Here is an 8,604-nt window from a genome sequence, read left to right on the forward strand (position 1 = left end):
ACCAGGGACAAAGCTGTGGAGGCTGAAGCTGTTCAACACAGAGAAAGGGAATCTCAGCAATCCCAGCCTGACCCAGAGCGAGACCCCGTCTCTAACAATAGCCAGGCATTGTGGCCATCGCCTGTTCAGTGTCAGCTACTTGGGAGGCTGAGGCAAGAGGATCTTTTGAGCCCAAGAGTTTGAGGTTGCTGAGAGCTATGATGCCGCGGCATTCACCTAGGGTGACACAGTGAGACTCTATCTCAAAATAAATAAATAAATAAATGGAAATCTCGTCTATCTTTTTCAAATGCTTGAGAGATAGCCATGTAAAAAATGCAAGGGTGCCTTTCAAAATAACTAAGAGTAAATTATAAATGCCTTACCACAAAAAATAAGTGAATAAGGTTATGGTTATATGAATCAGTTTGATTTAAGCATTCCACATTGTATGTCAAATCATGACACCGTGCCCCACAAATGTAGACAGTTATGAAAAGGGAACCGACCTACTCTAAAAGACCCAATTCGTACAGTAAAAGTAAAATCACAAACTCCTTAAAGCAAAAACCTTTTTTAAAATTACTTTTTCCTTCTTTATTTAGAATTTTTTCCTAAACATCACATCTGCAACTATAAAAACTTTTAAATAATTAGAAAAGTTCTAAATGAAACATACTGTCTTGAGAGACAGATGACCCCCCAAGACTTAGGAGTGTTCAAGCAGGAGCCATGGATATTTTGAAAAGGATTTCAGCAGCAGTGCGGAGCTGGAACCAATGATTTCTTAGGAATCGGACCACAGGCTATCAAACCACCAACAATAAAAAACATTGCCTTCCATAGTAGGGTCACTTGTCGTAAAATAAAAGTGAATGTACAAAAATACCCACGCATTTCAGAGAAAGTAATATACAATATTTAGTGCTTCCACTGAAATCCCTCCCCAATATGGGGCCATGTCTGCATTCTGCTATATATTTTAAGAGATGTCTCTTTACTAAAATCTTTTTTAAAAGACATTTGAAATGGAACATCTTTTAAAATCTCAAAATTCAGGATTCTAACGTACCAATGTGACATATTATACTAGAACGAACAGTCCTTGCCAAAATGAAACTTAGCAAAGGTATTTGTGGCACAGATTTGAAACCAACTGGTCGCCCTGGAAGGTTAGGTATACGATCCATTATTGTCCCATCAGCAATCAGCATTTTTGTCACAAGAGTGAAAGAGATGGAGAGAAAATCACACAAGACAGAGATGAAAGCTGTGTAGTCAGAAGAAAAAAGCCCTCTTGATTATGCTGTGGACTTTCTGAAGTCTTTAATTCTCCCCCAGCCCATCTCCACCCTGGCATGTGGGACGCACTGTAGATGGATGGTGGTGCTCATCAGGAGAAGCACACACATATATCTTCTGGGTTGATTTTTTTATTTGCCAGCTCAAGAGGAGCAGGGAGATTTATTTGGAAGGATGGTAATGAAGGTGGGGAGGCACTAGTTAGACTGAAGCTTCTGTTCCCAATATGTTATTCTCCATTTTTTCCTTGTCCTGATGCTCAGGTGCTCTCTTTATTTCTACTTATTTTTCCTTAAGGGGGAGACCTTTTTTGGTATAATAAGCCAGTGGCTTCAGACAGCACGGTAGTGGAGATGTGCGAACATAGAATTTCTGTGTGTAGCATTTGCTGAGATATTTCAAGTGTTTTAATTACACTCTATAATTATGTGTGCAAATGCAAACACACACGTATTTACTTACACCCAACTGCATACTATTTGAAATAACCATTTTCTTCATCCCCAAATGAAATTTCATGTTCCCTTTTTTGTTCTCTTTTATTTGGCCTTGTAAGAAGGAAGGAATTCACTACAACAATAACAGTAATAATATCACTTTCTTCTTTCGTAACGATGGCACAAGGAAATGGATTCATATTGCCGGACCTTAGAACAAATGACAAAACCATCCTGATCTTAGCCAAAGATGGAATTATTCACCAACAGAAAGGAATAAATTGGTATATTCCCAGTTTCTAGAATACTGTTTCATTCCAAGAAGACAGCACGGGCTTTAGAGGACAGAAGAACTGAGACCAGGAGCAAATGTTCTAACACAACAACTAAGGGCCTGCCCGAGCGGAATGCTTATACCAGACCTGGTCCCATCCCACTTGCTGTTAACCACATTGCATTGGTTAAGTTACTTATCCCACCTTAATTTTCTCATCTGAATATGGGGATAATATATCCTAACTTCAGATGCTTTGGGAAATGTTCATTTAAATAAGGATAAATCACTCCATACAACCAATGGTTAATTATTTAACATGACTAATTTTCAATGTAAATAATGGATAAAAGGGCCAGATGGATAAGGACATGCAAATTAATTGTAGAGGGTGAGAATATGGGAGAGCAAATTCTAGAGTATAGGCAGTTGTTAGCCACTCTCTGGTTCACCTGTCAGCTTAGCTTCTCTCTGTCAAGATGTGTTTTTTATTTCCTTATGTCCGCAGTAGCATATTACCAAAATATAAGAGATTTGGAAACGTAAAACATTCTTATTCATTCGTTATTTTGGTAAACCTTTTGAGTTACAAAAGTTAAAAAGAAAATTTGATTTCCTGTGGGCCTTTTCACTTCATGGGCACACCCGGATGTTGTGTGTATATATGAAATTGAAGAGTCTTAAATATTGTGGCACAAGAAGTTCCATGACAAAGGATAGGTCTGTATCAAATTTTCTTCATGAGGCAGTTAAAAATTGTAAATGTTTATGCTTTTAAAAAAAACATTGTTATGTTGGCAGCACCTGGGGCTCAAAGGAGTAGGGCACTGGTCCCATATGCTGGAGGTGGTGGGTTCAAACCTGGCCCTGGCCAAAACCTTTTCAACTCATATCTTATTTTCTCTAAAATAGGAATAAAATTTTAGAAATAAAAGTACCATGTATAAAAGCACTTCTATGAGAAGAAAAGTTTAGAGACTCAACATGGGGCAATACAAATAGATCTGCAGGGACTTTGGTGGCTTCTGTGGCTTGTTGCTGTACCATAGCAAGAGGAGGTATAAGGCAGGACTGTTGTTAGTGGGAGAGGGAAATAGTGGGGACAAGAAAATACGGGTGGGGAAAGCTGCAGCTGTGTGTCTTTGTTTCAAGCTGTCACCTTTTTCTCTTTTCTGTTTTCCCCAGAGATTACTCTGTTGATAATACTAATAATAGCAATAATAATAATCTTCATTGATTGAGAACTTGCTGTATTAGAGGCACAGTGTTCAGTGGTTTTAACAGGCAGTCAACCCTCTTAATAACTCTGAGAGGAAAATATTATTATTCTAATTTTCACAGATGAGAAAATTGAGGCTCAGGGAGGTGAAGAAATGTTGCCAAGATCACATTATGGTGAGTGTCAGAGCCATTGGAAACAGCCATGACAGTTGCCAAAACTGCCCCCTGGAGGAAGTACCTGGCTGTGACTGTGTGTTGCAAGGTTTTCATAATTGAGATCTTTGTTAACACCTAAAAAATAGGAGATTTCATGAAAACATTTCCAGTTTCTCTCTAAAAGTAGCCAGTAAGTACTTGGGCCTGTTTTGCATTAGCACACCCAGGAGGAGCTGAGCTGCAGACGTCAGAGAGAATAGGTGTTCCCCAGAGCTACCCAGTTAGTTTCCCCCACTCCCCTCCACCCCCTCACACTCCTGCTTCAGTAACTTCACAAATGAAGCCAAATAACGGAAGTGCCCAATTCAAGAAAAATGCAGCTCATTGAATCTCACAAAGGCACATCAACATATCCAGAGCCTGGATGGAGAAACAGAACATCACACACCCCCAGGAGATCTTCTGTGCTCTCTTGCAGTCACTATGGGCTCCTCCCAAATCAGCAGAGGTTAGTTTTGCCTATTTCCAACTTTAAATAAATGGAATAATTTATTGGTACGTATTTCTATGTCTGGTAGCTTTTACTCACCATTGTATTTCTGAGATTCTCCCATGTCACCCAGTGTCGTGGTAGCAATGGTCACCTACCTACTGTTTATTGTTGCATTCCACTTCCTGATTATGCCTCCTGCAGAGCCCCGAACTTCCAGCGTAGATCTCCCTAGCTCATGAGACTACAGAAGGCCAGCTTTACTTTTTACCCTCTTAGCTGCCACATTCTGCTTAGATTCTTGGTTTTCTGGTTGTGCAGGATATAAAAAAACAGAAGTGCTCCAAGGGGAAGTGCAGTGGAGCTTGTTAAGCGTTTATTTCTTCTAATATCTTGCCCCTCGAGGTGTGGCTGTCTCATTCCTTCTCTGAGGTATTTAGACAGGTGGTCTTATATTTGTTTTGTTGTTGTTGTTTAATAGATGGATTGTTCTGATGAAATCTACTGCTTTACAGCAGGAAACAGAAGAGGGAGAAAATTCACTCAATGTCATCTCTTTGGACCTCAGAGTCTCTTTCTCCCACCTGGGAAGCAAATAAATTCTTACGGATTTTCTTCTTTCTCTTAAGTAGACTCTTTAGGGGTTTCCTAAATATTTGAGCTATTGGCATATAAGGGAATATATCCTAAAGGTAGGAGGTCCCTTCCTAGGCCTCCCTTCTTTTTTCTTTACTGGCTAATACTCTGCAAGAGAAGTTGCCATTTATCCACTAGATAGAAGAGTAATATTTTGAAACAAACATGTTGTTACTGGAAGTATTTTTTCTCTGTGAATAAATTATGTTTGTGTTTCTACAGTGATAAAAATTAAAATGGGGAAATGTTCAGTATTGTAAGTATTTCAAAATATTTGGATATTTGAAGCCAATTAAGTGAATGAGTTAATGAAAAACTATCAATAGTTTGCCAGAGTCAATTTACTTTTATATTAACTGAGTATTTATTCTAGTTTAATTCTCTTCTTGAAGCTTACTTCAAATCAAACTATTTGAATCATTTTTTGTTACCTGCCCAATGAAGATTTTTTAAAAATACCCTTACTCATACACCTTGGTCATTTTTGCTTCTGTGATTTAATTTCTGTAAATTTTTTCCCCCAGATAAGCCCTTTCTATTTTCAATTCAATCAATTCAAGATCCTTACCACAGCAAGGACTTAACTTTTGCTTTCTCCATTAAATTTTCCTTAACTAGTCCCATTCCATTCCAATCTTGTCTGCTCAACCTTACAGGCATATGACAGATTTTTTAAATATCTTACACTGAATAATCAGGTTTTCACTTTTAAGTACACTTCAGATTCTAGTGACTTCATCTTCTGTTTACTAAAACAAGACTTCTGCTCATATTACTTTCAATACAGTGATGCTCAAAAGCTAAAGCTTCTATATTGAATCCTTGTTGTGAAAGAGTAAATTATTCAGGCTCCAAAATCCCAGAATGATCTTACTGTGTGTTCTCTTCTGCTTAGTGACGTTAGTAGTTCACAACAGTTAAGTGTGAACACAGAACCAATCCTTGCCCTTGTATACTACTCTGGGGAAAAAAATAACTAGTCTTTTTTATTTTGTAACTTAGTTTTCATGTTTCTTTCATTGAAATGTGTTATTTCCACATTGAAAGAGGTATGAAAACGAATTTCTCTTAGGTAGTTTGGAATGAAATATAAATACCTTGAAAATACATTAAACAGCCCAGACTAATTTCCAGCTGGAAAATAGGTTAACTATGGAACAATTCAAGCCTAGTAAATAATCATTATTTGATTTCATAATAGGAGCTTGGGCTTTATTTGCAATTTGTACGGTCTTACAATGCCCCCTACAAGGCAGCAAATTAACTTTTCAACTTCATATTAAGCGCACCCTTTACTGGCTTCAGTGATTCATTCTGACTAGTATGTGCAGCTTTGTCATTTCTTAATATAAGGATTCTTTAATGCACAGACATGTCATGCGTTGGCAAGGATTGCTTAAAGTCACAGTGTGCTAATGTGCTGCCTCACTGGATCCCATGATCGTGACTATGAAGCCGAGACCTCTAAACTAAACTCAATGTACTAATAAGTGGCTGTATCTGCTAGTACGGAGAGCAGGGACATTTCCCGCGTTAATGAGTTGGAGTATTTGGAAATGGAGGAGTGCTTAGCAGTTCCCCACCCTGTGAGGGAGCCTGCTGGGGACAGTGAGACTCAATAGGAAAGAGAAAGTACAAGTTCCAGATCAAGTTGAATTTCACCCTATTCTCACAGGAAAAAGTTTTGAAATTATAAAACGACAGTAATAAACACACATGCTGGGTGCTATGCAATCTTTTACTCTTTCTAGGGAGTAATTAAAGAGCTATTCCGTGTCAGTCCAAATGAAGGCCATAGCTCTCATTTGGAATCTTTCACTGGCTGGTAAACAACAGAAGAGAAGTTGAAGATGTCGCACAACAGATGCCATGTGTTGTGGTTTTAACTAAGCTAAGAGAGAGGAACTGACTAGAACTGAACTTAAATCATGGAAAACAGACCGACCCAAACAACATTCCCCAGGGGTCATTCATTCACTCACTTATTTTTCAGTAAGAATGTTTCCTACCCCTCCTAGGCATCATTTTTACCTTAGATAAGTTCTACATATAAATTTATTAGTACTCCATGTGTTCAGAAAAAAATTTGCCCCCTAGCTTACAATGAGAAAGAAAATAAAATGGAAGAGCAAAGTGAAAAGAAGAGCTGGGGTTAAAAAAAAATGAAACTGAAGGCAAGATCAGCACAGAAAATGGATACCAAGTGGATGCGAGATGTACCCCAGACCTGTGAGGGCCAGCATAAGAGGGGGACACAATCGAGGACAAGTTTCATAGTTTCCCTAAGACAAGAATACCATCCGGGTTCCTAACTGCAAAAGTACATTGTGTGAATAACTACACTACAGTTTACAGTTATGGAAGATTATTTATTTCCCATTAGGAACACTTTGCCCAAATCACTGTTACAACTTGACCTCAGGTTCGATCCACCTAGTGTATATCCAAATCTACATCTAAAATAATATACCACTATAAAATCTATATCTAAAATCATATGTACTATAATTATCAACATCTCTGGGCTAATATAAGGGTTCTGAGCACATTTGAGGTAGGCTAAGCTATGATGGAGTTGGTTAGGTGTAGTGAAGGTATTTTCAAGATACATTATTTTCAACTTATGCTGTTTTCCATTTAGGTGGATTTATCGGGACATTAGTCCATTGTAAGTGGAGGAGCATCTGTACTTCCGCTTCTCTGACATTTGAATTAAATCCCATCATCACATCATTGCATCTGTAAACATTTCAACATGTATTCTAAAAGATAGTGACTTTAAAAAACAAAACAATACCATATCACACCTAAAAATAATTCTAATTTCTAATCAGTATTTGATATTGTCTAAAAAGATCTTTTCTTTTACAGATTCATTTATTTAAATCAGAAGTTCAAAAACTCTACACACGTTGTTTGATATGCCTTTTTAATAGGTTCCGATTTTTTCTTTTTCAATTTTGCAAATTATTTGTTGAAGAAACAGGTCACTTGGCCTATAGTATTTCCTGAAGTCTGCATTTTGCTGGCCAGAAATTTCAAAGTAAAATTTTTATCAATTAAAGTGTGATTTATCAATAAATCAATAAATCACATTTCCCATCCCTGTGCGCCATCATTGGATCCATCCTCAAAATCATATGCAATAAGATTTGTGTTATTCTTTTCAGAAGCAAGAAACCCAAGACTAAGGCTTCCTCTAGCACAGTGGCTCTCAACCTGTGGGTCATGACCCCTTTGGGGGTCGAATAACCCTTTCACAGGGGTTGCCTAAGACCATCCTGCATATCAGATATTTACATTACAATTCATAACAGTAGCAAAATTATAGTTATGAAGCAGCAATGAAAATAATTTTATGGTTGGGGTCACCACAACATGAGGATTGAGGCATTAGGAAGGTTGAGAACCACTGCAGGAAGTTTTATTGTAAGAATACATAAGATGGGGCTACACTAAAAATTATAGTAATCTCAGTTGTTAACATCTGAGAATTATAGGAAAATGCAGGCCTCTTATGCAAAACAGGAGCCTTGCAAAAGCCCGGTTTCTTGGGAGACTAACTGTAGTTCAGAGTCACAGGGGGTCTAACACGGCCCTAGCAACCCAATTGTCTCTTTGCTGTCTTTGTGGCAGAGATCTGCTAATACCTCCTCTATTTGAGAGCACCTGTGTTTCTGCCCCCACACCCACTTGTCCATGGGCTCAAGTCCAATGCTGTGAAGGGGTTCTAATTGGTCTAATGAGTCATTATTTCCCCTCAGGGCAGAGCTTTGATGCCAAACTACTTCACACTAACTATACTTCAAACCATTAATCATCCTAGTTCCATTTTAGTTGCCCTTGTTGGAAACCCAATCAGGCCTCTTCATTGTGACTAGAGTGACGGGTTAGAATACAGACACTTCCATGGAACCATTTTGGTCGCCACAGGCTGTGGTTATGACAGACATTTTCAGAAGGAAAAGACTCCAGTTAAAGTATTTGTTCCAAAAGATATATTTAGGAGATTTAAAATACATTATATACATTCATACACACACAGAAAATAATTAATTCATGACTAAGGCTATAAAATATCATAGTTTATTAAATCGTAGTAAGTATGC

Source organism: Otolemur garnettii, unplaced genomic scaffold (assembly GCF_000181295.1).
Source record: "Otolemur garnettii isolate 467f Iridium unplaced genomic scaffold, OtoGar3 scaffold00168, whole genome shotgun sequence".
Classification (NCBI taxonomy): Eukaryota; Metazoa; Chordata; class Mammalia; order Primates; family Galagidae; genus Otolemur; species Otolemur garnettii.